This window comes from Nyctibius grandis, chromosome 29, assembly GCF_013368605.1.
Source record: "Nyctibius grandis isolate bNycGra1 chromosome 29, bNycGra1.pri, whole genome shotgun sequence".
Lineage (NCBI taxonomy): Eukaryota > Metazoa > Chordata > Aves > Nyctibiiformes > Nyctibiidae > Nyctibius > Nyctibius grandis.
In genome coordinates, this window is record NC_090686.1 from 4,876,726 (window position 1) to 4,904,653 (window position 27,928).

Genomic DNA, 27,928 nt, shown 5'->3' on the forward strand with positions numbered 1-27,928 from the left:
GTTATCACAACGTGCATTAGGCAAATACTATTTTTGCCTTTTTTTAAAAAAATAAAAAGACCTGACATTTCCTTCATGCATTTATTAATGGACACAGAGGTGAAAAGATGAACTCTCAAAGCAGATTATTTGTTGCCAAAGAAAGGTCTTAAACACCGTGGACCTGATCCAGCAAACATGACACAGTCTCCAGGCAGTGTAAGAACCAGAGAGCTACAGATGCTGTTAAAAGATGGTACTGCCAAAGCTATCGGGTTCTCCCCAAGCTGACAGGGAGATGGAGGAGCAACAAGGAAGGGAGAGAGATGGGTTGCAAAACTGGATGTCAAACGTGCATCTTGGTTAGCCGTGGCTGGCTGGTGTTGAATCACAGAATCAACCAGGTTGGAAGAGACCTCTGGGATGAGCCAGAGGTTGGAAGAGACCTCTGGGATATCGGAGTCCTGCTAGTGTGGCTTTTGGTGACCAAACCTGCTGGATACCGGTGATCTGGCACAGAACATGCTGAGCTCTGACAGTCGCTCACAGCTCCGGGGCAGCGCAGGAGGAGGAGGGTGAAGCAGAGCTGTGCTTGACACCAGCCCCTGTGAAAGCACCACGAGCTCTGTTGGACAGAGTGACTGCGAGCACGGTGATGGGCAAAGCAGATAGCACGCGTGGCTGGGTGGGGGACGGCAGCGTGGACAACAAGGGTGGTGTCCATTCCCTGACTGTGCGCAGGGCGGAGTCACAAAATTGTGTATGGGAAGGGGTAACAAATAGCATGAGGAAATCATGTGGAGATGAGGGGAAGCAAGCTCGTGTTCATGGCAGGAAGGAGAGAGAGGGTGGAGAAAGCGGAATGATGGGGAGGAAGGCACAGAAAGACACAGGTCTGCTCTTTGTTCTGGTGAAGATTGACCTGGCACTAACATATTTACAAGTCTGACAATCAGCAGAAGGCACTTCAGCACTATCACTGCTATTGATGAGATTGATATCACTATAATTATAGTTAAAGTTAAAAAAACAGAACTCAAAGCCTGTCTTTTTCCAAAGTGAATCTTCCCTTTCTTTCCTCTGCTCAAAGATTTGAGCTGCACTTTTACCAGGCTGATGTTGAGGTGTCGCTAGAAACGCACGAGGCCATGGTGATATCATGGTGTGAGAGAGAGCTATGAGCAAGGCACATAAACTTTATGAAATACTGTAACTTTTTTCCATTCCATTTTAGCCATTGCCTAAATTGTAACCGTAAAACTGGTCTTAAAATAGCACTGCAGGTGAAACAAAAAGGGAAAAGTACTGAGCTACGTTTTATTTTCCAGCCAAGTTTGTTCAAACAGCATTTGCTAATAGGAGAGCTTTGGGGGAATTCTGTGAACCCTAGGAAAGGGTGTTGTATTGCAGATATCAGAGCTCTGATCAATAATTTCCCATCTCCTTGCAAAGCCAGGAGCTCTTCCCTATCTCCCTACACAGAGATATATTTCGTGTCAAGATGTGAGGCAAAATAGGCTTCCATTCAATATGTAGTTTAAAATTATGTAAACAATATTAACTGATCTGTCAAAAATGTGTTCATAGAAGGTTCTTGACTAAGCCAACTCACATTTTTGGAAAGGTTGCTTGTACAGACACCTAAAGCACATCTGTCTGCCACGGACCTGGTAATGTCTTCAGAGTGACCCACGCAGCCCCCCAGTTATACATTTCCAAACAGCAATTGTGGAGTAAATAGATTAAAGGTATCAAAACATGTAATTGTAAACTGTTGGGGGGGTCTAACGATATAGAAGACCCCATGATCATGTTCTAGCATGTACTTTGTGCAGTTGAGAAGATGAAACATGGAGACAAATCAGTACCAGGCCACAAGTGCTAGGGGTGGTTTGGGGGGGCCTGGGCCGGGGTTGTGGGTTGTTCTGCCTCGCTGACTTCAGCAGAGCTTGCTGGCTTAAGCCAGATGAACAGAGTTGGCATCAGGAAACTCAAGTTTCTTTATGCTGCATTGGCAACGCTGCCCTGTCCTCCTACTGCAGCTCCTGTGTGGCCACTCAGATGTCACTGAGACCAGAGTTAGAGGTGGGGTCACCTCTCCGATGGCCAGGTGAGGACACCCAGCAGCTTAATTATTGGTTCTAGTGTCCATCTGCCAAAACTGCTGATTGATTTTTCTAATAACCTTCATGTGTTGGTCCAAGACTGTCACAAAGTCACAGAGGATAAACACAATATTTGGTGTATGACCCAGGAGTGACTTCCAGATGTCACTTTAACTTGTGGTTCCGGTTAAAATGGCTTTCCAGCCGTGTTCTTGCTGGTCTGGTTTGAGCAAGTGCCCTTGTCAGCAAGGGTGTTTGCTGTGCTGCTCATCAGAAGGGAGAGCCTGAAAAGACACCAACGAATTCAGCCTTTACTGGAGTATTCCTGGGAAGCATCTGGGAGCCATGGCCAAGGGGTGTGTAAATGCACACACAAACCCATTAGACATCTCAGAAGTATATGCTCTTGTGAAGTTATTTTCTTGTGGACCAGAAGGTAAAGGCCATTAGAAAGGTGTCAACATTGTGCTCGAACGGAGCGGAGGTCACAGACTGAAAGGATCCCTGGGAGGATTTACATGTTTGATAAAGGATGTGTGATAGAAGAAGACTGACACTTCCATCTGCCACAGATTGTTGCGCTTTGCAAGCCGGGGCTTCTTGATAGTGATACAGACGTATTTGTTTAGCAGGTCGCCTTTCTGCAGTGTCATCTACACATGCAGAAGAAAAAGGGTTCCATCCTCAAAAAACATTATTATGGAAGCAGAAGATGAGGGTGGAAGACAAGAGAGTGAAAATGAAACCATGCTTGTTGATATTGTGAGAAGCTGCTGTGGCTGTGGGAGAACAGTGAGAACAAGCATTCGTAGGGAGTTCTAAGTGGGAATTCGGCAACCAGAAAGAAGAAAGACACTTCCTTGGAAACGTGATAGTGAGGGATAAAGACCATTGTAGTGGACCAGCCATAGAGCAGCTTCTTAATAATGAACGATAGTATGTCATGAAGGGCCTTGACAGCAAGGTCAAGGGACTCATGCTTGATGCTAACGAGGAGGTGTCAGAAGAGGGATGCAAAAGGAGGAATGTTTGTTGAAACACCGGTGAGGAAATGAACTCTGCAGTAGAGTGTTGGATTGCTGTGAGCAAAGCGGGAGTAGACTGGCAGTCTAATCCAGATGTCGGACTGAGAGTTCAACCGAGGGGATCGTTGGGAAAGGCTGTCAGCCCTTAGGACCTGTGCAGAAAAAATCCAAGAAAATTAAACCTCAATTGGAGGAGAGGAGTCATAAACTGGGCATTAGGAGAGAGATGGGAGGCCATGATGGGTTGTGGGGTGACTGACACACATAGTTACACTGTCAGTAGTGAAGGAAAGTGGGGTTATATGGAGGCATGGGCAGGAGCTTTGCTTTAGCCAGGAAGAGCCCGAGTTAAAAGTAGATCTAAATAAGAGGTGAGCTTACAGGAAGGTACTAATACTTTTTATTTGGATAGAAGGGACAAGTCTGGAGTTGAGCAGTAAAATAGGAGGTATCTCTGCAGAGGTGGTCATTGAGTTTGCACATGGAGATGAGTTTGGGGGTTTTGTTTTGTTTGGTGGGTGGTTGTTTTCCTGGAAATGAGATGGTAGGGGAAAAGAGACCAAGACTGTTCAAGGCTGATGAAGAATACTCTAGCAAACATGCCGAATGAGTGATGGGAGGCAGAAGATGAGGGGTGCAGAATCCAGAGACCAATATCTCAAGAAGAGTGTGGTCATGCTAAAAGTAAACGAAGAAGGATAGTGGAAAAAGTGTCTGACTGAATTCTTGGTAAGAAGAAGAAATGAGCGACCTTGATGAGAGAAGTTTCAGCAAGGTGTGAGGGGCAGAAACTGTTGGAGGAACATCAGGATGCTATAAACAGTAATGAGCTGTGGGATGGAGCAGTGCCTGGAAGGGCAAAAGGGGATCAAGGACGACTTGGTACATTTTAAAGAAAGGAGATGCTACAGGATGTTAATGAAGGGAAATCGAAGAATTCAAGGTTAAATGAGAAGGATTAAGGATAATTAGAATTAAAAGGGATGAAGGAAACTGAGATGGCATGGCGATGCTGTTGGAAGGGAGAATAGACCAGTGCCCTACCATGGAGACTAGGAACACCAGCCAGCTCATATTTCTTGGGAGAACAGGAGAAAGTGGTTGAGGAGTGAGAAGTTGCATCAGCCAGAATTGCAGATATATTTCCGCAGATTCAGCTGGATCTTACAGCTGCTTAGTTGGGAAGGTGACAGTACGGAGAGGTAGAGAGAATGAATTTGCTGCTGTGTTAATAGCTTCAGGGAAAAAAAAAAAGTGAAATGAAGTCAGTAGGCCAGACTCTAGGGCGGTAGTCTAGACTGGACTGGAATGAAACTTGAAAGCAAATGAGCAGTTTTCAATTGGAGAAAAGGACAGATCTGCAAACAGAGGAGGAAAGAAAAACTAATTGAATTATCTGGATGAGCAGTGACCAGAGGGGGAATTTGCACAGAGGAGAGGTGAGGAAGAGCAGTGCTAGGTGAAAAACATAGCAGATTAACCATTTCAGAGTGACTGAAAGAGTCAAACGAGCTGCAGATCAATTGAAGGCTCAAGGATACGGAGATGCCAATGTAAGAAATTGGTTGAGTTGTCACATCAGAACCTGACACCACTAAGTAGATGTGGGAATCTGGGAGGAGGAGAGAGAGCTTTGGTTCAAGCATGGAGGAGGATGGGGAGAAGTTGGCCAAGAGAAAGGGCTTGGAAGCAGCAGGAACAGGAGGGACTTCCAACCATTTGCACCATGTCTGCTCCTGATCTGGGAAGCTCAGAAAGGAAGGTACCTGGAAAAGGAAGAGAGCACAGGTGAGGTCCCAAGAGCTGGAGAAGCTGTGGGTGCCTGGGGTGAGCACACAGAGCCCAGAAACAGCCGGAAGGGGAAAGAAATGCAGTGGTGGCACTGAAAAGCAGGTAGAGGTGAGGGGTTGGTGTAGCTGGGTGGAGAGGGTGGTAGGACAGGGACTCGATCCAGCGTTGTCAAAGGAAGGGATGAGGAGCATGGTGGGAAGAGGATAGGCTTGGCATGGAAAATGGGCAGGCATAAGGAAGATAACAGGGCCAGACACTGCTATGAACAAAGGGTGAGGTCAGAGCCACGGCCGGGTGGCAGACGGACGCGTGTACAAAAACAGAAAACAAGAGGCAGCTCCTGCCTGTGGTTTCTAGGTACGGTGCTTGGCTGCCTGCAATCAGAAGTGATTGATTACAGAATTACTTGTGCTATTTTGGCCCTGTGACTTCAGATGCTGTAATCTAAGCCCACTGTGTGCTTATCCTTGCAGTGAGGATGACTCTTTAGGCACAGGGATGATTTTGGGGGAGACACGTCAGAAAGCTTTTCCCCAAACTGCGTTTGTAATCCTGCCACTCCTCTCATCAGTCATCGAGCTAATATAAAACTGGCGGTGTGCTTCCTGTTAGTGTTGTGAATTTTCAAAGGCAAAGTGCACTATTGTTTAATAGCCAATTATTCACTGGCATTGATAAACAGGCTCCGCTTGCGATTACTGCGGCAATTACTCACTCTCCTAATTTAGACACGAGGAAAAATTAATTCAAGCTTCCAGTTGATCATTTATATCTCTGGCTTTTGTAATACACATCACAGCACACTGAAAACAGCTCCACCATAAAGGAAGCTGATCTGTTCAGATTGATAACGTGTTTTACTCTCTTTCTGTCACCGAGAGGGGCATGACCGAGTCCAAGCTGAAGGGCTGTGGCTGAAGGTGGGTTTTTTTGTTTTGGGGACATAACAAAATGATTTTCATATTTTTAAACATTAAATTAAAAACAGAGGGGAGGGATGTCCCTGTGGTCAGAAGGGAACTCCATGTACAGCTAAACAAGCAAATAAAGTAGTAGGATGTTTAAGTAATTTGACCTCACCTTACCCCCAGACCACCCTTCAAGTGCTGAGGGACCCATCTCCAAACAACAGCCATCCAAGAGGTTCAGAGAAGGCTCGTGGGGAGAAATGAGAGGATGCTGGCTGCCTCGTTCAGAAGGAAGTTGTGGCAGAGGTATATAACACTGTGAACAGTTTTAGTAACGGTGAGTCGCAACCATCGTATTTACTTTTTCTCATAGTTCAGGAGCAGTGAGATGGAAAGGCATCCACGTAACATCGGGACAGGGAAATGCTTTTATTTATTTTATTATTAACATTACTCCACAAACTGGCTTTCTGTTGCAAAGGGCACAAGAATTTTGTGGTAACTGTAAGCTCGAGTCCTCCACACCTGAGAAGCGCCTTCTCCCGGTTTCCCCTGCCCCTGGGCGCTGCGGTTTCGCTTTCTGTGGCTATCTCTGCGCCGGCTGCTGGCAGCCGTTCAGCTGGCCTCGGAGAGAGCAGGAAGAGCCTTTCCTCGGCGTGCGCCGGTGCAAGCCCACGGCACACTCCTCGTGAGCGCTGAGCCTCCTCCGCGCCCGGCGAGGGACGCGCAGGGGCAGGCAAGGCCTCGCGCTCCGCCAGCAGCTCCCTTTGCCTCCGGAGCAGAGTACGTGCTGCCTGGGGTTTTGTCTTCCAAATTCTGGTTTGTTTACCCGAAGGGGTGTCGCTGCAGAAAGCTTTTCTGTTCAGGTGCAGTACAGAGCTGGGGTGACCCCAGATGTTTTTCATGCCAGGCAGCGTTTGCAGAAGTGACGCCACCGCTTTCGCCAGCCCAGGAGGCGGATGGAGGCGAAGCACAGACAAGGCTGTGGCAGCTCTGATATTCAAAGCAGACTTGGGGATGATAACTGGTTGGAAAACTGAAAGGCAGTAAAATATTGTCTCCTCTCGGGGATCGGCTCCGATTGATGTCATGGTAGCCAGGAGCATTTAGCTAAGGTAGCCAAGGCTGAACACAAGGATGGCTTATTAACAAAAATGTGAATATTATTTCAGTTGGGAGACAGAATTAGGCTTTTACTTTTTCCTCCTTCAGTGCCGCGAGTGTTTGATTAGCAGCAGATCATTATTACTAACGGTTTGCCTGCCCCTGCTCCCTGCAGCTGGACATGCTGCTGCCTCTTCCCATCTCTGGTGGGAACGTGCTGTGGCCAGGAGGGACAGGGAACAGGCAGCCACGGCTAACGGGAGTTGTGGCTGCGAACCCCGTGTCTGCACATCACAGTCCTATCTATACAGCCACGAGCAATGCGTACCAGAGAGGCAGAGACCGCAGCACCCCGAGATTCCTGGCGCTTGCTCCAGGTGTGGAGCTATCGCAAAGCACTGACCAGTACGTTATAACTGGGCTGATCGGAGGAAAGAAAAGAAAACTATCACTTGGAGTTCATCTTATCTGAGACCATCATGCACGCTCAGGAACTGTGTAATCCAGCTGCCCTGCTTAGCCAAAAGCTAAATGGTTTCTAAAGTTTATTTCCTGCCTTTATAGCAACTGTCTGCCCCTTTATTTATTTTCACTGAAAGCTACTGGTGTGCTAAAAATAATTTTTGGAGCAATTCTTGTGGCTGAGTGTATAACAATCGCAGGCTGAAGTCAGAGCAGTTGGGAAGTGAAGGATGCCTCCTTGGCCAATCTCTTCTTATGAACTTCCATAATTTTTATTTTTATGTTTTGTGCTAAAGCATTTTCTGTTCTTCGCCGTTGAGAAGAGCTGACGGCTCGCATTGTTGTTACCTTGAAAGGGCAGTTATCACAGCTAATCCACCCTCCAAGGCTTTTCCTCAGGATAATTATTGTTTCGGTGATTCATCTTGCAGACCCTGCCCTTCCTTATTCACACAAAATATCCTACTCCCTGCAATATTCCTGGGTCAGGCTCGTGCCACACATGTGATTTCCTCTTGGGCACGCAGACAAGACAAGATGGATTTAAAGGTCAGCCATCGCTGGGCCGGCCAACCTCGGTGTGTGGCTTTGTGTGTCGCTTACGGGGTGTCATCAGGTGGGTGAAGGCTTGCGGGGCCACACGGGAGCGGGGTGGTAAGGTGGAGTTCACTTGGGTTTTGTGCGGGGCGGGGGAACGGTGCCTCTCTTGTTATGCTGGAAAATTTCACCGCTCCTGTCTTCAGTGGAAAACATTATCACCAGCACATCCTGGCGTGTAATTTGCCTCATTTGTTATTGTCTATCGTTGGCTTAATGCTTATGGTGCATTTCTAAGGTACTTAAGAGGGTTGCGGTTTTTCAAGGAAACATAAGTCATGGGGGACAGGGGAGGGAGAATCCTGAATGTTTTTGGCACAAATTGAGTCAAATTTTACTGAACATGAAAAATATAACCTGTGCAGGCTTTGACATGAGTTCTGCATGGCCCCAAGGCTACGGGGAAGGGATTATGCCCAACAGGCAGGATTAGCGCTCGGGAGACCTGGGCTCTGCTTCTCCTGCCAACCTGCTTGGCAGGGTCTGTTCGTACACCCTGTGCTTCCCGGTTTGGGTGCAAACCACCAGGTTTTGTAGCAGGCAGATGTTACCCGACACTTTTAGTTGTCTCATCTCAGGTTTCTTCTCAGGATATAGAAGCTGGATGAAACCCATTGATGCCACTCAAAAAGCAGGTCAGAAGCTTGGTTTGGGTTTATTTGGGAGTTTTTCCCCCCTTTAACCTTGGTGTTTGTGCTAGGGAGGTGGGCTCACAGCTCATCCACTTGCTCCGTGACCCTCATGATGGTGTGCCACAGCAGGAGAAGGGAAGCACCATCAAAGGGAGTGAGCAAAACCCCTACTAGGTGGTTCCACCACGCTGCCCTTTGTGAGGCCCCTGGCACCAGCTGTTTTCCAGCAGACAATGGCCAGTGCTTGCCCTTGCTGATGAGCTGGGAAGCACCATGACACCATCCAGTGCAGGTCCAAGCTCAGGGTGCCCCCAGCTTTCCTGCCTCCCCTCACCGTGCTGAACAGCCGCCCCATGGCTCCCCAATACTGCTGGCTGCAAGATCACTGTAAAATGCAGCTACCGCATCTCCCATCACGGAGGAATAGCACCCGAATTGGTCGGATCTGTGAGGCAGCTTCAGGTCTGTAACTTCCAGGTGGGATGGGAAATGCATATGAGCAGGGAAGTCTTATGCAATGCTGCTTTTAGCTAAGACCAGCAGAACCTGATGGCAGTTTGGTGGCAAGCTGCTACCACCAAATTCACTTGATTTTACTTTAGGTTCTTTGAAGGAAATCAAAGTCTTGAGTAAAGCCCCTCTGGGGACAGAGGAAAAAACAGGGAGAAAAACATAAGCTTCAAACCTCATCATCTTTGTACACTGAGAGTGCAAGGTGAAGGTGGCAATGGTTGCAACTGGTCCTGCTCCCCTTTCAAGGGGTGTTAGTTAGCTGTATTGTGAACCATCTACAGCAACTGTGTGCTTGGTAACTCGGTGAGAAACTCTGTGCTTACTAAAGCCACCCCTTCTGCTCTTGTGACCCGGCCAGCTGTGCTGGCCCTTTGCTCACACCAGAGCGATCCTTATGGGCTCTGAGCACCTGTGAAATCATTGTGCTCCTGGGACTGGGATGCTTGCTGTTGGGTGTCTCTGGTAGGATGAAGCTGTGCCTGCACTGGTTGCCTTCAGCATGTGCCTGTGCTTGTCTCCTTTAACACAATTCATCTGGTGAATTGGATTGCATTTTACCAAAGTCATGCAGTGAGACACTGGCACAGGTTGCCCAGAGAGGTGGTAGATGCCCCATCCCTGGAAATATTCAAGGTCAGGGTGGATGGGGCTCTGAGCAACCTGGTCTAGGTGAAGATGTCCCTGCTCACTGCAGTGGGGTTGGACTAGACAACCTTTAAAGGTCCCTTCCAACCCAAACTACTCTATGATGACTGGCAGTGTATTTTAGCGTCACCATAGCAGTACACTCACCGTAGCAGAACACTTTTCCTGTGAACCTTTTGCACACAGGTGGAGCATGATCCCCGTGTCCAAACACGGGTGTATGGCTTTCGGTATCAAGAAATGACAACCAGCACACCCAGCGCTGACACACACAGTGAAAACCTGCACAAGTACCAGCCAAAACAAATTGGTAACGCGTTCCTCAGGGAGCCTGAGTAGCTGTCCTGCGGCCACTACCAGCCAGTGAATCGTGGGAGGGCTAAAAAACCCCAAACTGCTGCATGAGGTGCTGCATCTAGTGACCAGCGGTCAGTTTATGGGATCTCTATGGGACAGAAATGGTTCCTTGTGATTGCTGTTACTATTTTCAATACCAAATTAATTTTGTACATGATAGTAGCCTTACTACCCTTCATTGCATGGTATGTAGTTGTGACCTCTTTCATGTAAAGTAGAATATTGTAGTGATTTTTATTCTCACATTTCCTTGAAAAGTTAACTTAAACAATGACCACTGTGATTTGTTTTGAAACTTCTCCCACAAGCTTACGCTTACATTTTCAGTGTCTTTGTGTAACACCAATGGTTCAAGGAACTGGGGCTTTAGTGGCAGTACAGAGATTTAAGGTGTTACTACTTCCTTGACAGCAAAAGCTGTTAAATACTTTGAATTGGCTTCAGCGTGTCTAAAAATCCTCTTTTTTGGCACAACAGTTCTGGAGCAACGCTTTGGAGAGCAGTTCCCTGGGCAAGTAAGGCTTTTGTTCAATGCCCAAAGCATCAAAATCAGTTTCTTCTGGTTGCACAGTATTAAAATGAAACTGCTCACGTTGTACAGGTACATCTTGTACAGATTTGCTTACATTTTTACTACTGTACGGTGAAAATACCCAAGTAGTGGGCTGGTGACTGGACAGACACATGAACTACCCAAGCAATAATGGATCCAGTAAATGTTGTGTCCGGTAAAGAATCTAAAAATCTCAGGGAAGGAAGCAGGAGGGGGTATATTTACCCTGGTTTAGGCTTAGGCAGTAGAGAAAATAGAGTTTGGTTTGGTTACTCGTCTCATGGCAAGTAACGGTTTTCAAAATGCTTAGTTGGAATTAACTGAGTTTTGATGGAGCTCCCAAAGATGCATATTAAAAGGAGCTACCTATTAATTTTATGTTAGGTATCGGATACAGCATTTTGAAGGATTTTGTATGCAGCTGTCGCATGAGTTCAGGACGCAAATCCGTATGGGGTTTCTTTTAAAAGCTTTGCTGACCATAAGCAGTACGGAAACTCAACAAAACACCTCTGGAAAAATGGGATTTCTGTGTTGTGTTCTCAGAAGACTAAAAATAGAGCTCCGTCTGTTTGTTTTTCTTTATGAAGTGGCTAACTGTAACACTCCCTAACCAACCCTAAAAAAGAATTTGCATAAAAGATGGTGATGCAAAACCTTATCTCATTAGGTCATCTACGGCAGTGAAGAGATGGCATCATTTTTCCTGTCTTTTTCCCATCTTCCCTTCTCTGACCATGAACCAGGTTTGAGAAAATATGAAGGTACATATGTGCACACCACCCATGTTACGTACCTGTAAATACTGCAAATCTGTTTCTTGAACCTACAGTAAAATCTCAGTGATTAATCATCCATAACGTAACGCTCCAAGAGGGAAACTATTTTACACACGCAGTCATTTAATAATACTTGGTAATACGCTGTCTAAAGGGCATGGTATTTTTCCGGGTGTACTGAGCTCCACATCTTTAAACACTTCGAACAGTTTGTGGAGAATCAAACCTTTTGGTTCTATTGAATGATGTTCTGTTTTCTAACTTTTATTTTACTGTAGGAAAAACAGTTGTTATGGCTTATCTGTCTGACAATGAACATGTTTGGTCCTGGGCAGTTGAGGTCTCTTGCTTGTATTGCATCTACTGATGGCACAGTTACAGCCTGGAATGGGCAAGAGGTGAGAAAACACACGAGTTCACATATTTTTCTCTTCCCTTAAAAATGAAATTTAAGGCCCAAATCTATCCTGCTATACTTATGCCCTCAGTATTTATGCCCTCTACTTTTTTTTTTTACAGAATCCTGCTCTGCTTATAAACAATTATTGTGATCTGAGAACATCAGCTCTCAGCAGACAGTATTTCACACACTGAACTCTTTTCAGTTCAGACATAGTGAACCCTGCTAGAAACAGAGATGTAATGCAACAGTTGTATAAAAGCATGAAAAGGTACCAGTCACCCAGTTCTTCTGATGTCTTAATTTAATTAAATATTCTCTCTTATGCAGTAATCCCTAGATATTTGGGTTGCTCTATATATTTTTTTTCAGGGCCTAATTTAAAATATTGTTTAAAAAAAACCCCAAAAACAGTGCATCAAGGATGTAAGAGTATTTCATTGCTTCTTGATCTGTCTGAAAATAAAGACACAAAGGAACAATTAAATGTGGTAGTTCGTATGACAACTCACACTTTTCTTCTGCTGTTGAAGGCTCTTTGCACAAGAGAGGTCTAGTAGTCACCCAGTCACAGAATTTGTATTGAATCTCAGAGCAGCATTTGATTATTTTCTGTTGCTGATTTTGATGGAGGAAACTGTCTGGATTGCGAGGGGAGCTACCCAGTGATCAACCCAATACTGCTATCCAGAGTGAAACGCTGTGTTCAGTATCTAATTTGCTGATCAGCACTTTGGACACTTAAATCTTTATTTTTGGAAATTAGTTCCTGAACACTGGCATTCACATTAGTCGCGCTAAAACTAGTAAACACTATTCAAGAGCAGCTCAGGTTTGGCTGCTGTCACAGCTGCGTATAAATGCTGTGTTAAAATACCTGGGAGTCAACACTGAAATGAATTGGCAGAGCAGGTAGAAAGCTTTGTGTACAGCTGTGCTACATGCAGATCCAGAAATGGACTCTGAATTTCAGAGGACCACAATGCTGATCCAAAAACCAAAGAAAAGGGAGTCGGGGGAGATTGGGGAGGGAATTTTACCTTCTGTATTTTAAGAGAAGGTGACTGGAAACTCCCATGTTGCCCCTACTTGAAATCCAACAATCTGAACTGATGTATTTCACTGAATGAGATCTGAAGGGCAAGCAATACAGCGGATATTTTTTCTTTAACAAGGTAATCTTCGGAAGGAACTTCTTGGCCGTCTTTCAAAATTTCTGAAACAACAATGGAGTGTGCTGAGTCATGGCAATCCAGTGGGGACACAGGTCCAACCAGGGTTGAAATGCGAAACAGAAAACAGGTATTTTATTAGGAGTAACAACGTCATCGCACACCCAATAAATAGTTAAATGTCTTTGAGAATTTCATATTGTCTAATTCACTTCAATATGAATGAAGTAACAATATTGTAATAATTAACTCTGTATTGATGGTTGCTAACTGGCATCTTGCTCTTCTTGGCTAGGGTGAGCAGAGATGGTCAAGCTCCTCCCAGGAAAAGCCATCGCGGTCCCGCAGCGCAGGCCAGCAGGGGTTGGCACTGAGCGATCCGAGCCCGGCAGGCTGACTCCGGAGAGCAGCTTGCTGCGTTTTCCACACCACCACCTCCACGCAGCTTGGCTACCCACTCAGTAAACAACAAGCCTTTCCTAGCTGTGAGTAGATTCAAAAAAAAAAAAAAAAATTATCTAATAATTTTTGAAATATGTTGATTTACATAGTAATGAGTTAGCTGTTCACCTTATTTCAATCACTTGTGTAAAAAATGTACTCGGGCTCAAAGTGAAATCCTGCCCTGAGATGAAGGGAAGGCTTTCCACTGACTTCAGCTGAAACAGGATTTCAGCATGTCTGTTCCTGTCAAAGGACAGCTTTCCAGAGCTGCTCGTTGGCAGTTCATCCGTTTAAAGTATCTCCACAACAGTTTTACATACTTCATTGCGAATTTTTGTGACAGCTGAAACTTCTGAACAGCATCCTCACAAGAATCACATTTCCTGCATTTGCATCCTTCAAATGCTCATATACTCTGGTTGTTTCACACTAATTATTTATTCATTAGTTATTCTCATGCCTAATGCTCTGTTTTAATTACCTTTAGTTTTTTTCCATGGGTCTGATTAGGTTTGACCTACCTCTTTCCCTTGTTAAAGCACCAGAAATACCACACACCAATCTGTGCTGGACCGTTGTATGAGAATGGCATCTCCAGTGTCACTGCGCAGTACAGCAGTGGGATGGTGTGGGGCAGGGAACAGCAGAAATACTGTTCCATTCCCCACTGGCACAGAGAGAGATTAGTCAGACGTGTTGACTCTGCGTGTTTGCGCTGCAGTGGCAGTGCTCGCTGCTGGCTCGCTGGTATTCTCCACAGTAGCTGCATTTAACTTGGAACAGTAATAGATAAAGGAAACATACTGCATTTGTTCAAAACATTAATAACGGAGGAAAATTTGCTTTGTGCTGTCTGCCTAGCCGTGGGTTTGTGCAGCTAGGCATCACCTCCTTCATTACAGCATGTACTGTAAGGGGCAGTGTATGCCAGCTGATGAAGGAACCATCAGGACGGTATTACATCAGTCTCTAAAAACAGCTTCAGCGTTACTTTTTTTTTTTCTAAAATAAGTATCGAGGGAAGTCCTTGACGGCGCTTGCTTTGGCACAAGGTACACTTTAGTTTTATGTACCAGGTCCTAATAGCATCAGTCATAGCTTAAGAGGGCAGAATGTTAGTCATGAGCATTATTAGCTCTTTGACATTGTACAAACTCATTTTTGTAGGACTTTGTAGGGCAGTTCAAACTACACCTCTCCCTTTTGCTTCTTTATCCTTCGTTTTAGGGAGCTACTTACACACTAAAGATTCAGATGTGAATCAGGTTTCATGTGCAACAGCATTTTGGGATACTGGGATTGATTTACTACTCCTTACCACTTTCACCTAGCAATTTATGGGTAGTTGTTGTTGGGAGTACTGAGACCACAGGTATCTCCAAACGTAATGTATTAGAGGGTGTATAATATATAAGGTAATGTGTACAGGGAGTATTAAACTCCCTCACAGAACTGGGGCTTGCAATTGCATTACTTGATCCTTCTCTCCGGTTTTATGCTGTGCTGGGTTTAACTAAGCAGCTCAACATCGTTTTATAGGAGAGTTTTAATGTCAAAGGAAGTATTTTTTCAGTAACATTCTCCTATTTCAGAAAGGACCTTTTCAGTCACCAAAAATACAGTCCTTAGTAGCATTGTATGACTTGTAATAGCTTTGAAGATCACTTTAATACAACAGGCTGAAATAGGACAGCATCTTATTCTCCGATGCATATAAGCCCTCTTCACTGTAGTGGTTTTAAGTGTCTGAAACAAACCAGCATAAAAATCAAATTCCAGTAAGATCAGCTATGCAATAAGAACAAATCTGATTTCTTGTGTTGCAACAAAACATACATTGACATCTGATGCTCCCCCTAGCTCCTGCCATGGCTCAGTATTACAGAACTATGTCATTAAATATACAACTAAGCTTGTTAGTTGGATTTAGTCAAGAAAGTGGATTTTGCCTATCTCATCTGCTGGACTCGTTAAAGCTTAGCAGAGATCTGAAGGCCACACCGTGCACTGATGCCTCTAGAATTGAGGGACTTCAGTTGTCTTCTTTAAGAAAAGACTGGACATGGCACTTAGTGCCATGGTCTAGTTGACAGGGTGGTGTCAGGGCAACGGTTGGACTCGATGATCCCAGAGGGCTCTTCCAACCTGGTTGATTCTGTCTCTTGGGAGCCTCAGTTGACACCACTAATACTCAGCTGAACTTGTCACACTTGTCTGTTTTGACCACTGTTTCCAAGACTTTCCTTCCTCTCCCTTTCCCCCCCTCCCCACCCTTGAACATTATCAGGTGTTTTATAGTTTGCTTGGTAAATCCAAAAGAAGAGGAACCACCTGGATGCATCTGCTGGTTACCAAAAGAGAGAGCAAGAAGAGCTTTTTGGCATAAGGATGACATGGTGTTTCAAATGACCCCAGTATTGAATCCAGCCATCAAGGAATCTAAACATAACATGAAAATTCTATGTGTGTGTTGCTAACATCTCTGTATAGACATTTGATAGCTAAAGGTTAACTTCCTTGCATCTTTTCTCACAGGTTGGAAGGAGGCTGGATACAGAAGCACAAATGAATGGTGAAGAATGCAAATCCCCTTCCCAACCTGGGAAATCCCAATAGAGAACACCCTTTTGAGGTAGGGTAAAACTCTGCTCTATGTTCCTGTGGTGGCAGCTGTTCTCTAGGAGCTCTATTATCACCTGCATAGCACAAACTATATAAAATAACAACAGCAATTCTTGTCTGCCATGATCCTAGCTCTCAACACAAGGCAGCATAGGGGAAAGAATTTTTAATGCATGAAGTTCATATACTGTGAACATGGCACAAGTGCCCAGAATCCCCTTTGAAGCATAAGAATGTTTAGTAGTAGTGTTTTCTCTTACAGGAAAAGCTCAACAGGTCTCAGGTTTCACACTACCAGATTTCAGAGCACACCTTCCTGCATGGAAGGGCACAGAACAGAAATAATTCTCCTGGGATGTGGATCTCCATGAGGCTATATTCTATTTTTGGAGCTCTACTGGAATGTTTCCAAGACCACCATGACACAATGACTTCAATATGGGTGGTAAACATGTCTCTACTGCTACTGCAAACTTTTCTGCGCTGTTTGCTGTGCATTCTTTAACCACTGTTTCTTTATTGGAAGGATTCTTGCCGTGTTGTCACCTCATCCCTGGACCCCTCTCTGAATATACACGTGGAAAAAAGCAAACAAATCCTGTGCTTTGCTGATCAGATACCACTTACTAGGTGGAGCCCACAGAGAAGTTAAGGTATGAAATAATCTGATGAGACAAGACTGCTAAACCACAGTGTAATTCCCTTCTAGTTTGAGCCTTATCACTTAATCAAGCTGCTTCCAATTACAATGAGATAAATGCCTGTACCTGTTAGAGGTAGGACAGAATCAGTAGTAGAAAGACAGGGGTCAAGTGTTAGCATCCTTAAAGAGAAGAACTAATTAACCATCTTAAAAAAATTAACTGAGTAGTACTGCTTTCTTAAGTGAAGACATGATCCAGGCTGCTTACAGTAACGCACAAGAGGAGCTAGATTTGATGTGGCAGAACAGATACTGCAGTCGCTCTCTGCAGTGTCTGCTTATCACAGCACACTGAAAGCGCATGGAGACATTAATCCCAAAATTCAAGTACTTTTGCCTAAGCAACACTTAGGACTCTGTGAAGAGGGCTTCTGCTTTTAATACTTTAAAAAAAAAAATTCTGGCTCTATTAATAATAATGTTGAGATATATATATATATAACCTCTGTCAGACACTAAGAAATTAAAAGCTTTATCTACTTCTTGTTGAATTATACTGTTAAAGAAACCCAGCAGCACTGAGAGCCAGTATCAAGTGTTACAGCAACAGAAGGGCAGAAATAGGCACATCAAGCCTAAAACTTGCATATTACTCTAAACTTAACATAAAACAGCTACTCATTGTCATCTAGGACCCAAGTTCTATTTCTTTCTCTCACAAAAGGTGTAGCAGGTACCATGGGAGTATCACAGTAGAAGTGGCTAGCACAGATTAAGTCTTTTATAAGCATACTCCTTACACTTATAAAATGTTAAGTATATTAAAGCTTTTAAGGCATTTTGTACTGCTAAAAATCAAATGTATTGATATCTGTTTCTCTGCCTGAATCTTATCTGTTGATACTTTACCAGCATTTATGCAAAACCTGATACTTTTGATACTTTTTGCACTTATGTAAAAACCAAGGTGCAGTTAAGACTAGTAGAGCCCACCCTCTTAAAGTCTAGATTTACATGCAGCAATTCAAACTTGCACTCAGAAACCAGCTCTGGAGGAAGAGTTCCTGCACATTCATCACCAATGTTGTAAGTAAGGACTCCACTCCCCTGCCCACAGTGGTCTTGTACCAAAGCTCTTTAACAAAAGTCATAGCTAATGCTAGAATAATTTAACACTAGAATAATTAGTTAACACTAATTCTAGTTAACACTACAATTTTTGTAACATGGTCTTGACTTCAATAGCGTGAGCACTGTTTTCCTGCAAAATTCACCTCCTTGCTTTGGAGAAAGTAAAGTCCATTCACCACAGGAGTTGCACAAAATACTGTATTTTATTAACTAAATCAAATGTGTACAATTAATACAGGATGTTCAATATAAGCATAATTAACATGTTTATAATATCTACGATTCTGTCTTATTGTCAAAAGTTTAAATAGTGGCTGGTGTAGGCATGATGTGTTAATGCTAAAAGTTGCTCAGCAGTTAAAATAAAGTCTCCGTATCCCATAGTACAGGGTGTCCAGCTGAAGCCCTACCAGGACTATTGCTGTAGTGCAGTGTAATTACATAAAAAGTTATGGACTACTTTTTAACATACAATTCCATTACAGACAAACCATGCAATCATTTAACTGACTGAGAACTTCTCTCCTGCAAGACTGAGAGCTTGTTTTCTTCGGAGTGCCTGTACCTGTTGAGAAACCACCAGCTTTCAGGTGAGTTGTAAGCTGATCCTTCTGGGGAAGGAAAACTTTAGTTTTTTTCACTTGAAATGCACAAAGCTGCAGGAAGATGTATTATAGCTACCTGTTTAAGTACATAGTATTAGCACCCCAGCTGAATGTTAAGAAGTGTGTACCACCTCCATCCAATCACAGGGAACTTGATCTTACTCTTGAGGGAGTTGCCTTCCAACCACAGCCGCTTACTTGTCACAACCCGATGCCACCAAAACAGCATGTGCACCCCCCAAACGCAGCGTTTCACCATACTGAATTCCAGCTAGCAGTACTACGCTTGAGTTTGGTACCAAGCTTCCTGATATACCAGTTTCATTAAGCCTCAATATGCTTAGAAATAGCTTGTCACTTCTCTTCAGGTACCAAAGCTGCGGAGGTTAGGATGGAGCCAAAACGGTCCTGGTGTTATAATAAAGCCCTAAGAAAGGCAGCAGGTTGTATAGTTACCTCCTTGTGAGCAAAATCCCTGCCCTAAAACTATGCAACCTACTACCTCTTCCTAGGAGCCCAACGCTTCCTTTTTGCAGTTCTTCTCACTTAGCAGCTGCTCTGTGAAGTCAGTTTAGCTTACCAGCTGCTTTGGGTCTTCTGCCTTTGGGCCTGGGCACACACTGCAAGTTTACCAGGTTTAAATACTCACGAATGGCTCCATTTTCACTCTGACCTGCTATGCTAAACTTTCAGTCCCAAAAAGCATTGTCATGCTTTGCTTTGTTACTAGAGCAAGACGGTAGCTGGTCAGGCTAGTGCAGAAGCAGTTAGACTGGGTACACCTAGCATGTCAGGAGGAAAAAGAATGTGATAAGCTTCAAATGGCTTTTTATAAAAACAGTAACCACTGCAGAGAAAAAATACAGTTCTGGACCTTGGATGCTCAAACTTCATTGCTTTATGCTCCCCAAAAAAAGGTGAGGGGGTCAATTTTGGCCATTCAACCCTTTAATTTTGTATTACATTAAGTCTCATGCTAGAAGAGTTGGAGAAAAATAAGTAGACTTATTAATAAAGTATAATTGTAAGTTTCCCCTCAAACTTTTGCAGTTGGAGTCATGGGATTTTAATGCATTATGGAAATTAGGGCTCAAAACAGTTTAAGTCACAACATACAAGTTCGAGCTACCTGCATTTTTACATTCCAAACTAAACTGTTTTAGAATAATTTCCACCCGATGGAGTATTCCACTCTGTATCTAGGAACAGAGGCATTTTCAATATCCAGCCAGCACTGTGCCTTTCACCTTGGAAGAAAAGTCACATTAATCAAAAATATCATTTGGGAGCTGCACCATTCACACTGATGGTTAATCCTGCAAATTCTGTCACCGATTAATCTCATACTTTACAACCCAAAATTTAACTGACAGATCTGTTTTTACTCAATGCAGACACGAATGACTGCAAAGGACCGCAGTTTGTTTTACTCCTCAGGGAAGGCAATAGATTGTATAGTTATCTCCTGAACAGGGTAAAATAACTACCCTACAACTATACAATCTACTACCTCACTCTGACAGAGAAGCGTATACTTCAGCAAAGAGCTTAAGTAGCCAGGCAGTTTCGTTCTAAAGGGTATTTGGTACTTCAGTTAGCACTGTTAAACACAACAACTGGAACATCAATAATTTGTATTTGATTACCCCACTGTACTTATATAGAAATCAATCTACTCTTAATTTTTTTACTCATTGGAGGAGAGAAATTAATGTAGAATAACGTAGCTTTTCCAAGAATTAGAAAAATCTGAACACAATTACCCATAGGTGTTACAGACATACTTTCTCCTGTAATCAGCATTATAAGCACAGAAGTTCAGTAGAAGTTGACATTAAGTTTAAAATTGAAGTTTCCATTGTTGATTTTCTGCTGCTTTAGGAAAGACAGTAGATTGTATAGTTATCTCCCAGTTGCGGGTATGACCCTAAAACTATACAACCTACTACCTCATCCCACAGTGCAGGCATCTTCAGAGTTGATGTAGGAAGAGTGTCACTTCAGTAAAGACAAGTTAGGTTAGCATTTACATCGTAAAATACTGATCATAGAAAAAGCATTCCCCTTACTCCCCCCAGGCATGCAATAAAGTTACGTTAAAGATAAGATTCCTTAATTTCAAAATTTTACCAGTTGCTTGGGTCTTAATACATTAAGTAATACATAAGTTAGCAAGTTGTAGTACAGTCATTAAACTTCTCTGTTAAAGGAAAAGTACTATTCAGAAGAAAAGTCTATCAGACACATCATATGCAGACCTAAATTTCTTCCTCTTTAGAACTTAAAAATAATAAAATCTAGGACCATAGCTGTGCAGCCAATTTACATGTATGAGGCCGTAATATCTATAATTCTGATGAAATTAATATTATATATAGTGACTTTTTTCAGTTTTCGTAACAGTAGCTCAAAATCATGTACTGTCAGAAGCAGTATTTTGTGCTGCTTCTGTTAGTCTTAAATTACATAAAGTTCCATGCACAGGGATTCTTTTATTAGAAACAAAACTTGTTAAGATTACGGCCTATACCCTGACATTTAATTGTTAAACTGCCTTACCAAAAGGCCACTTAAAATATACATTGCTTCCAGATCAGAAACAAGTGGGTTTCTCTAACTGCTCCTGATGTAACCTTAAAGCCAATTTCTACATTAACACAGCTCAACATGATCTCAAAGTTAAGTCTTAGAATATTGAAATCAAAATACTTGCCAGACAGATGTGTGACTTACAATCCCCTTCTTAGCAAGGACATCTTGAGAACAGAGCTGGAGAGGAAAACTGTTTGTTTTGTCAATGTAATTTATAAGATAGTTGAAAATGTTTACAGAAATACAGTTTTAAAACATTAAATACATGTTTTACTAGTACTTCATCCCAATTCTAAACTGAGGTTTTTCAGATCACTCTTCAAACAAAGCCTTGATAGAACAAGAGCGCCCTAATGCATGTTAACGTCCTTGCCAAAAAACACAACGCGTGATCCAGTGCATTAATATACAAAGGGGTGACGTTATTCCTTGAACAGAGAAAAAATAAAAGTACTTTCCAACCCCCTCAACGCTTTACTCCACAATCCTTTACACAAATATTGATGACAAATTTTGGTGAATCACTCTTAAAGTCTTGCTTGTAAGTGGTATAAATCCCATTATTTGCTTTTGCTAACTCACACGCCTACCAGAACATACACTTTAGCACGCACAGATGGACACAAGCAGTTGGTCCCAATGCCCAAAACAGAAATAAATTACAACAGTAGCACTGGGACAAAGTCAAACCATTATGAAGCACTGGCACACACCACATCCCTTTGAATTAGCTCAGGCAGAGGTCCTGCTGGCAAGCAGATATTCAGTAGGGAAGCTGACAGTCCTTTCAGTTCCCTGTTCCTGCATCCAAACCTTCAACAACTGAGCAGAATTCATGCAAATAACTTATTTCTCAGTGAGAGAGGAGGCCTGTCCAGTGAATCTAGCTGCAGAAAGAGCCAACCTGATATCTTTGTTAGTTAGTGGTTCCATGAAGTTAATCAAGTCCCAGATGTTTAGTTTCAGAAGGAACTTTAAGACGAAGCTGATGATTCTCTGAGGTACTGAAGATGCTTTAAGCACTTTGAAAAACTGAATAGGTGTTACCACACGAAAAGCTTATCTCAAAAATGTAAAATGTGTAGGACAACACTTCTGAATTTCCTTTTTTAAAAGTAAGCCTGAAGGACACAAGGTTTGTAATAAACCTAGACACCAATCTGTTGCATTTTACCACCTTTAGGCAAAAGTTAATTATAAAGTTAACCAACTTGAGATGTATCAAACAGCTTTTATTTCTATTTCCATTGACAGCAGGACTTCCCAATCAAGTCCTGTTATTGGAAATTCTAAATAACTTTCTACTGCCACCACTAGATTTTCCTGTACAGTACCTGCAGCTCCTCAGTCCGTAAGAATCTGTCTCCTTTCAGCTTCCTGAAACAAGAGCCTTTCGTCTAATACAGGTCTGGATGGGCTGTTACTAAGGTAAAAAAAAAGGCTTGAAAAAATATTATCCTGTGGTTATATACAGTGGTTTGGCTTGAGACCATTAAGTGCACATAGGACATTAGGAAAACTTCAGTCTGTAACAAATATACTTTGTGAAAGATCAGCAGGTATCCTGTCTTCAGTTCTTGCAGAAAAGCCATTTCTTTGATATTACATCACTCGGGTATCATTTATTTATTTCCCTTAATACTAGAAGGGTATAGAATTAAAATTCTAGTCAAAAATCTTCTTTTGTAAGAAATTCAGATTACCTGTTGGCTTTTTTTTTGGTGTTTACTGTGTATTCATGCAAAGTCTAGCAAATCAGCGTTCTGCTTTGTATTAACCCCGCAGTTCGGGGAGTTTCTAATTTGTAGGTTATTTCTAATTGTTTTTAAAACTGTATCACCTAAGTTGCAATGTCCTTTTGCAGAATGAGATCTGCCAGGTCTCCTTGGAGGCCTGCTCTACGCTGCTTCTCTGACATCATGCACTAAGGTTTTCTGGCACACGCCAAAGCTTGACGTACAGCATGCTTGATAAATTATGCTCCTGGCACAGCCTCCACTGATTTGGTATGTTCTCATCGTCAAGTGAATCTGGTGTTGCATACACCCCTGCTACTGCAGTCACCATCCTGGTGATATCACATCTTAGTATAGCACAAGAGCTTCAGGGCTACCTACCTGTATATCCTCTCCTTCAGCAATAAACACTTAGGCTACGATAAGACTTTAAAGAAATACATGGTTAATTTGTTTTCCTTATTAACAGCTGAGTTCAAAGTGCTATTTTTCCACTCACCACGTGTTTTAAAATCCCTAAAGCAGCGAAAGTGAAGCAAATGACACTAATTGTGCAACTGTATAACTTTCACACAGCACCAGCAGAGATAAATACGTTCACTGCCCAACATGACTCCGCTGAAGCCGCCTACCGCAGCCAAGGGCCGAGGCTCCAGCCCGCACACAGCTTTCACCACACGATGGAGCTCCAGGGTTTGCAATACCAGCACTAACACCAGTTCCTCACAGTCTCACCCCATGATTTCAGCAGCATCCCCTGCCCTGGAGCCACACTTGCCGACTCCCACGGACTCTTTCTGTCGGTGAATTCCTGCCACCTTCTCCAGCCACGCCTGGAGTACCCGCACATCCAGCATCCCGGATAACTACACACAGACTTACAAGCTCAGGTTTGTCTGTTCCATGTTTTTGTTTGACTGGTGGGGACTGGAGAGGGGGAAGGGGAGCAGCGTGATTAATGCAAACTCAATTATCATTCATACTGCTTCCCCTCCCTTCACTCAACTACCCCTGCACTGTCTGTCATCACATGCTATGGACATACCTCATCACCTCTCTCCAAAAGAGGCTCAGTAAGACTACACAGTTACTGACATGAAAGTTCTAATGTGAACCAAAAATCTTTCCTCTTGTATGTTCAGTGTTGGATTGTACCTTCCTTTGTATTCACTGCTTATCTTGCTAGAGCCTTGCTCCTAACTGGTGTCCAAGAGAAGTGACAGCAGTACAATCTAAACGGGCTCTAGCACTCTGAAGTATGCTTTTCATGGTTTTCTTGACCTACCTGTAAGTTTAAAACCTCTGAAATGATCCTAAACTGCACAGAAAAAAAAAACAACTCAAGAATTTACATGTTCTTGTTTAGTAGCACACAGAAGAACATAAGCACTCTTAAGCTATTCTCCAACCTGTGAAGGAGAAAAAAATAGCTCGAGTTACAACTTTTATTCATTACTCTGCTGATAAAACAAAACGTTATGTTTGTGGAAATAAAAGTCCTGTTTCCTCTCAGTGGGATCCTAAAAGACAAATGCTTTATTCTCCCAGTTATTTTGTCCACTTTGCAGCACAAACCATCTAAAGCTGAAAGTGAGCTTGCAGAAGCAATAGCTCCTACACAAACTGTGCTTTACTGACACCTACTATATGCAGCGTGGAGGTAAACAGATATATTAACTTGAGGTGTGTGATGCTGTAGTACATCCATCTGTGAAAAGATAATTTGGAAATGGTAAATTTGTAAACAGCTTGTTATCTGAAGAGACTATTTTACTCTAGGGCTTAAATTCAGCTTCAGAAATTCAGCAGACAAAATTAAGCATAACAGAAAAGTCAAAGCTGTATGTTGAACACCTGTGTGAAGATTAAGACTGAAGACATTAGAGTTTTGCCTTTTTGTTGTGTTTTTGTGTTGGTTGTGGTTTTTTTTTTTAGAAAATCTATATCCCACTTACAATTACTTAAAACCAGAATGCTTTGTGATAAAGCACTTAAATGTAACATGAAGTATTACTGGTTTGCCACATTTTCAATTAGTATGTTTGATTTTGACTTATTTTTCTAACCATGTAGTTACAGATGGAATTTAAGTGTCCAGAAACCACAGCCTGAAAGAAATCAGAAGTCACTACTGCCCACTCATGCACTGAATGAAGCACACCTCCTGCGGAAAAGTAAAGTATGTGATCACAATTAATCATTTCTAATACGAACAAAGAACCAAAGTAATACAAATCCTAGCACCTTTCTGTACACGTACTTAATTTTACAATGTTAGTATTAAAATATCTGCATATAAGTGGTGCATGCACTACAGCACTGCACAATGCTGGCAAAACCAGTGAAATTAGGTAACATGTCGTTGTACAGAAAATGACTACACTAAAATGTTACCAGATGTTTACAAATCCTTTTTGAATACACATCTGTCAGCACGCTGGCAGAAGAAATGGATGTATGAGCACAGTTCAGTTTAGCCACAGCTCCAAATGGCACTAAGGTCTCGGCACACTTCTCGAAGGAAACCATCAGTTTGGTTAGTTGTTCCTGCTTCAAACAGGAATGTACACTTACTTGTAAATATACAAATGTGTATTTATTCACTAGACTTGTGTCTCTGTAAGCAGGCTAACTTTTTCTGCATAAAGCTTGCACGTTAATATAATTACACAAATTCGGCAAATAATTAAGTTAGTGCACGGTTTTCAAGAATGCTGTGTTATGTTATTAATTGGCAACATAATTAAACATCTCTTGCCCTTTGTAAGTCCTGGGAGCCTTTCACTATTTTGCAAATGAACTGATGTTTCCACCACTAACAACAAAGAAAAATACAGAAGGCATTTATCAAAAGGAAAGTGAAATAAGGATACAGCTTGTTAGTAGTAGTAGAAAAACAAAGCAAGTGATTTGATGTTTTATCTCAGCTTCCTTCTACCAAGTCTCTGGTCTTATTATGCAAAATAACTTCCTAGCATCACCTCTATGAATTGTTGCATTTAAGATACTATATGAAGTTGCATTTAAGATACACAAAGTACAACTTGGTGAAAAGCACAGTGAAAAAAAATTACAATAAACATCTTTATATTAAAAAAAAAATCACAATAAAGATATTTAATAAGGCCCTCTTCTTGAATTCAGTTATAATAGGGAAAAAAAATACTATTATATCTCTTATCGCATGTTTGCTACACTGGAAAGACCGCAGCAGGTTTGAACAACCAGTGGAAATAACCCGTTGGGTAAGTCCAGGCTATTTAACACCTGCGTGTTGCTGTGAACAGAATATGTCAAATCTGACAACAGGAGCCACACTAGCAAATAACTGTTTTGGGGAAGCCCCCTGGCAGCTGGGGATGCTTATCCACTTGAAGAATTATGTTGTTTAATAAGGTTAAAGAAATATTATTCTTTTGAAGGGACAGATTCATTTTCTCAAAAATTGTCATGCATTGAATTTGACCCATTGTTATGATTAAGCATCATTCTAAAGGATTTCTATGTTCATTTTTAACAGAAGCAATTTTTCCCTGCCAGCTAAGACTTGCACTACTGTCAGAAAACTGTCTGTGTACAGACAGGACAATTTAAGAGCAGCATAAACAATGTAGAAAAGGCAGATCTAGAAGGAAGGATTATTATAACCTGAACATCAGCTTGAGCTTCCACTCCTATGAGAAATAAGTCATGAAAATATACTTTAAGAAATGTTTTTCTCTAAAACTGACTGCGCCGTGCTGGAAGACAGTCACCACACGCACGTTGTGGCGCATCAGGGAGGGATTTTACGCGGTGCTAACACCAACCCCGCAGCGTAGCGCGGGTGTCGGTTCCGATCCGCACAGCACACACTGACAGAGTTTAGCCGTGTGCAGCCCCCCCTCACCCCGCCGGTCGCTGACAGTTCAGCTGCCACCGGCGGTACATTGCACCAGGGATTTTCTTCCACTTCTGCCTCCCCGTTTCTGCATCTAACGCCCCTCGGGCCGCGCTGCGCTCTGCCGGCCCTGCCCGCCGCCTCTACCTGCCCGCCCCGCCGCAGGCTCCTCCGGGCACGGCTCCCCGCGCAGGTCCGTGCTCCCCGCTGCCCGAGGAGGGGCGGGCGGGCAGCGCAGGTGACCCCCCGCCCCCGGGGTCCCCCCGCAGCCCCGGTACCGGGGGGGGTGGGGGGGCCGCCGCGGCCAAGGTCTCCCCTGCCCACACACTTGATAGCGGAAGTGACGTACCCAGGGGCTGACGGCATCCGCGGCCTATCCCCGGCGGGCGGCGGCGCCAACCCGCCACTCCGGAGCGCCCGGGGGCGGCACTTCCGGGCCTTCAAGTTAGTCTGGAGGAGAGAGGGGGGAGGAAAGGGGGGAAAAGGCCTCAGTGACAAAAATAACGACAATAAACGGAGACCCCGGGGCGGGGGGCAGCGGGCAGGCCCCGCCCGGCAGCGCCCCCGCCTCTCGCCGGGGCAGGCGGCCGCAGCCAACGCCTCTCCTCGCGGCCCGGGCCGCTCCCCCCGCCGAGGACAGCTCCCACCCCGCGGGGCGGCGGCGCCGAGCGGAGGGGCCGGGCCGAGGCCCCCGCGGCGGGGAGAGGGCCAGGCCCATCCGTCCCGCCTGCCACCCTGCCCCGCCCCGCCCGCGCCCCGACCCCCGCGCCGGGGCCTCGCCGGCCGTTTCCCATGGGCCACCCCGAGCTCGCCGCCCGCCACGCGGGCGATGGCGGCGCCCCGCAGGGACCGCACCCGCCGCCGCCGCCCCGTTACCTGCCGCAGGGTGACCCGAAGCCGCGCCGGGACCCGGATGGAGTCGCGGCCGCTCCTGCCGCCGCTCGCCGCGCGGCACCACGGGAAGGCGCGACGCGCCCCGGGCCGCCCGCCCCATTGGCCGACGGACGCCAAGCCCCGCCCACGGGCGCCGCCGGGCGGAGGGGGCCACCCGCCAATCATGCGCCGCCTCTCACGCCCATTGGGTTTGGGGCCGCGCGGCACCGCCCCCACATGGGATTCTCTCCCCTCACTGGATGGTGCGGAAAAGCGCCCCGCCCCCCTCCGCCATTTATTTCAGGCGCCTTCAGGGGCAGCCCTGAAATGGCGCCCCCGGCGGCCGGCCCGCCGTTACCGTACCCGGTGGCGCGGCCTCA

At 44.2% G+C, this 27,928-nt stretch overlaps 1 long non-coding RNA gene across 2 annotated transcripts; it reads right to left on the reverse strand.

The window, feature by feature from the left end:
- Nucleotides 1-19,559: 19,559 nt before the first annotated feature.
- On the reverse strand, nt 19,560-27,625 carry LOC137674562 (uncharacterized). 2 transcript variants are annotated; one of them, XR_011049832.1, is made up of 5 exons: nt 27,552-27,625; nt 27,025-27,125; nt 22,394-22,482; nt 21,181-21,236; nt 19,560-19,714 (listed from the first exon to the last, which is right to left on the reverse strand). It is a non-coding gene; the product is annotated as an uncharacterized lncRNA (long non-coding RNA). The 2 variants fall into 2 exon arrangements; XR_011049833.1 differs by lacking the exon at nt 22,394-22,482.
- Nucleotides 27,626-27,928: the final 303 nt, after the last annotated feature.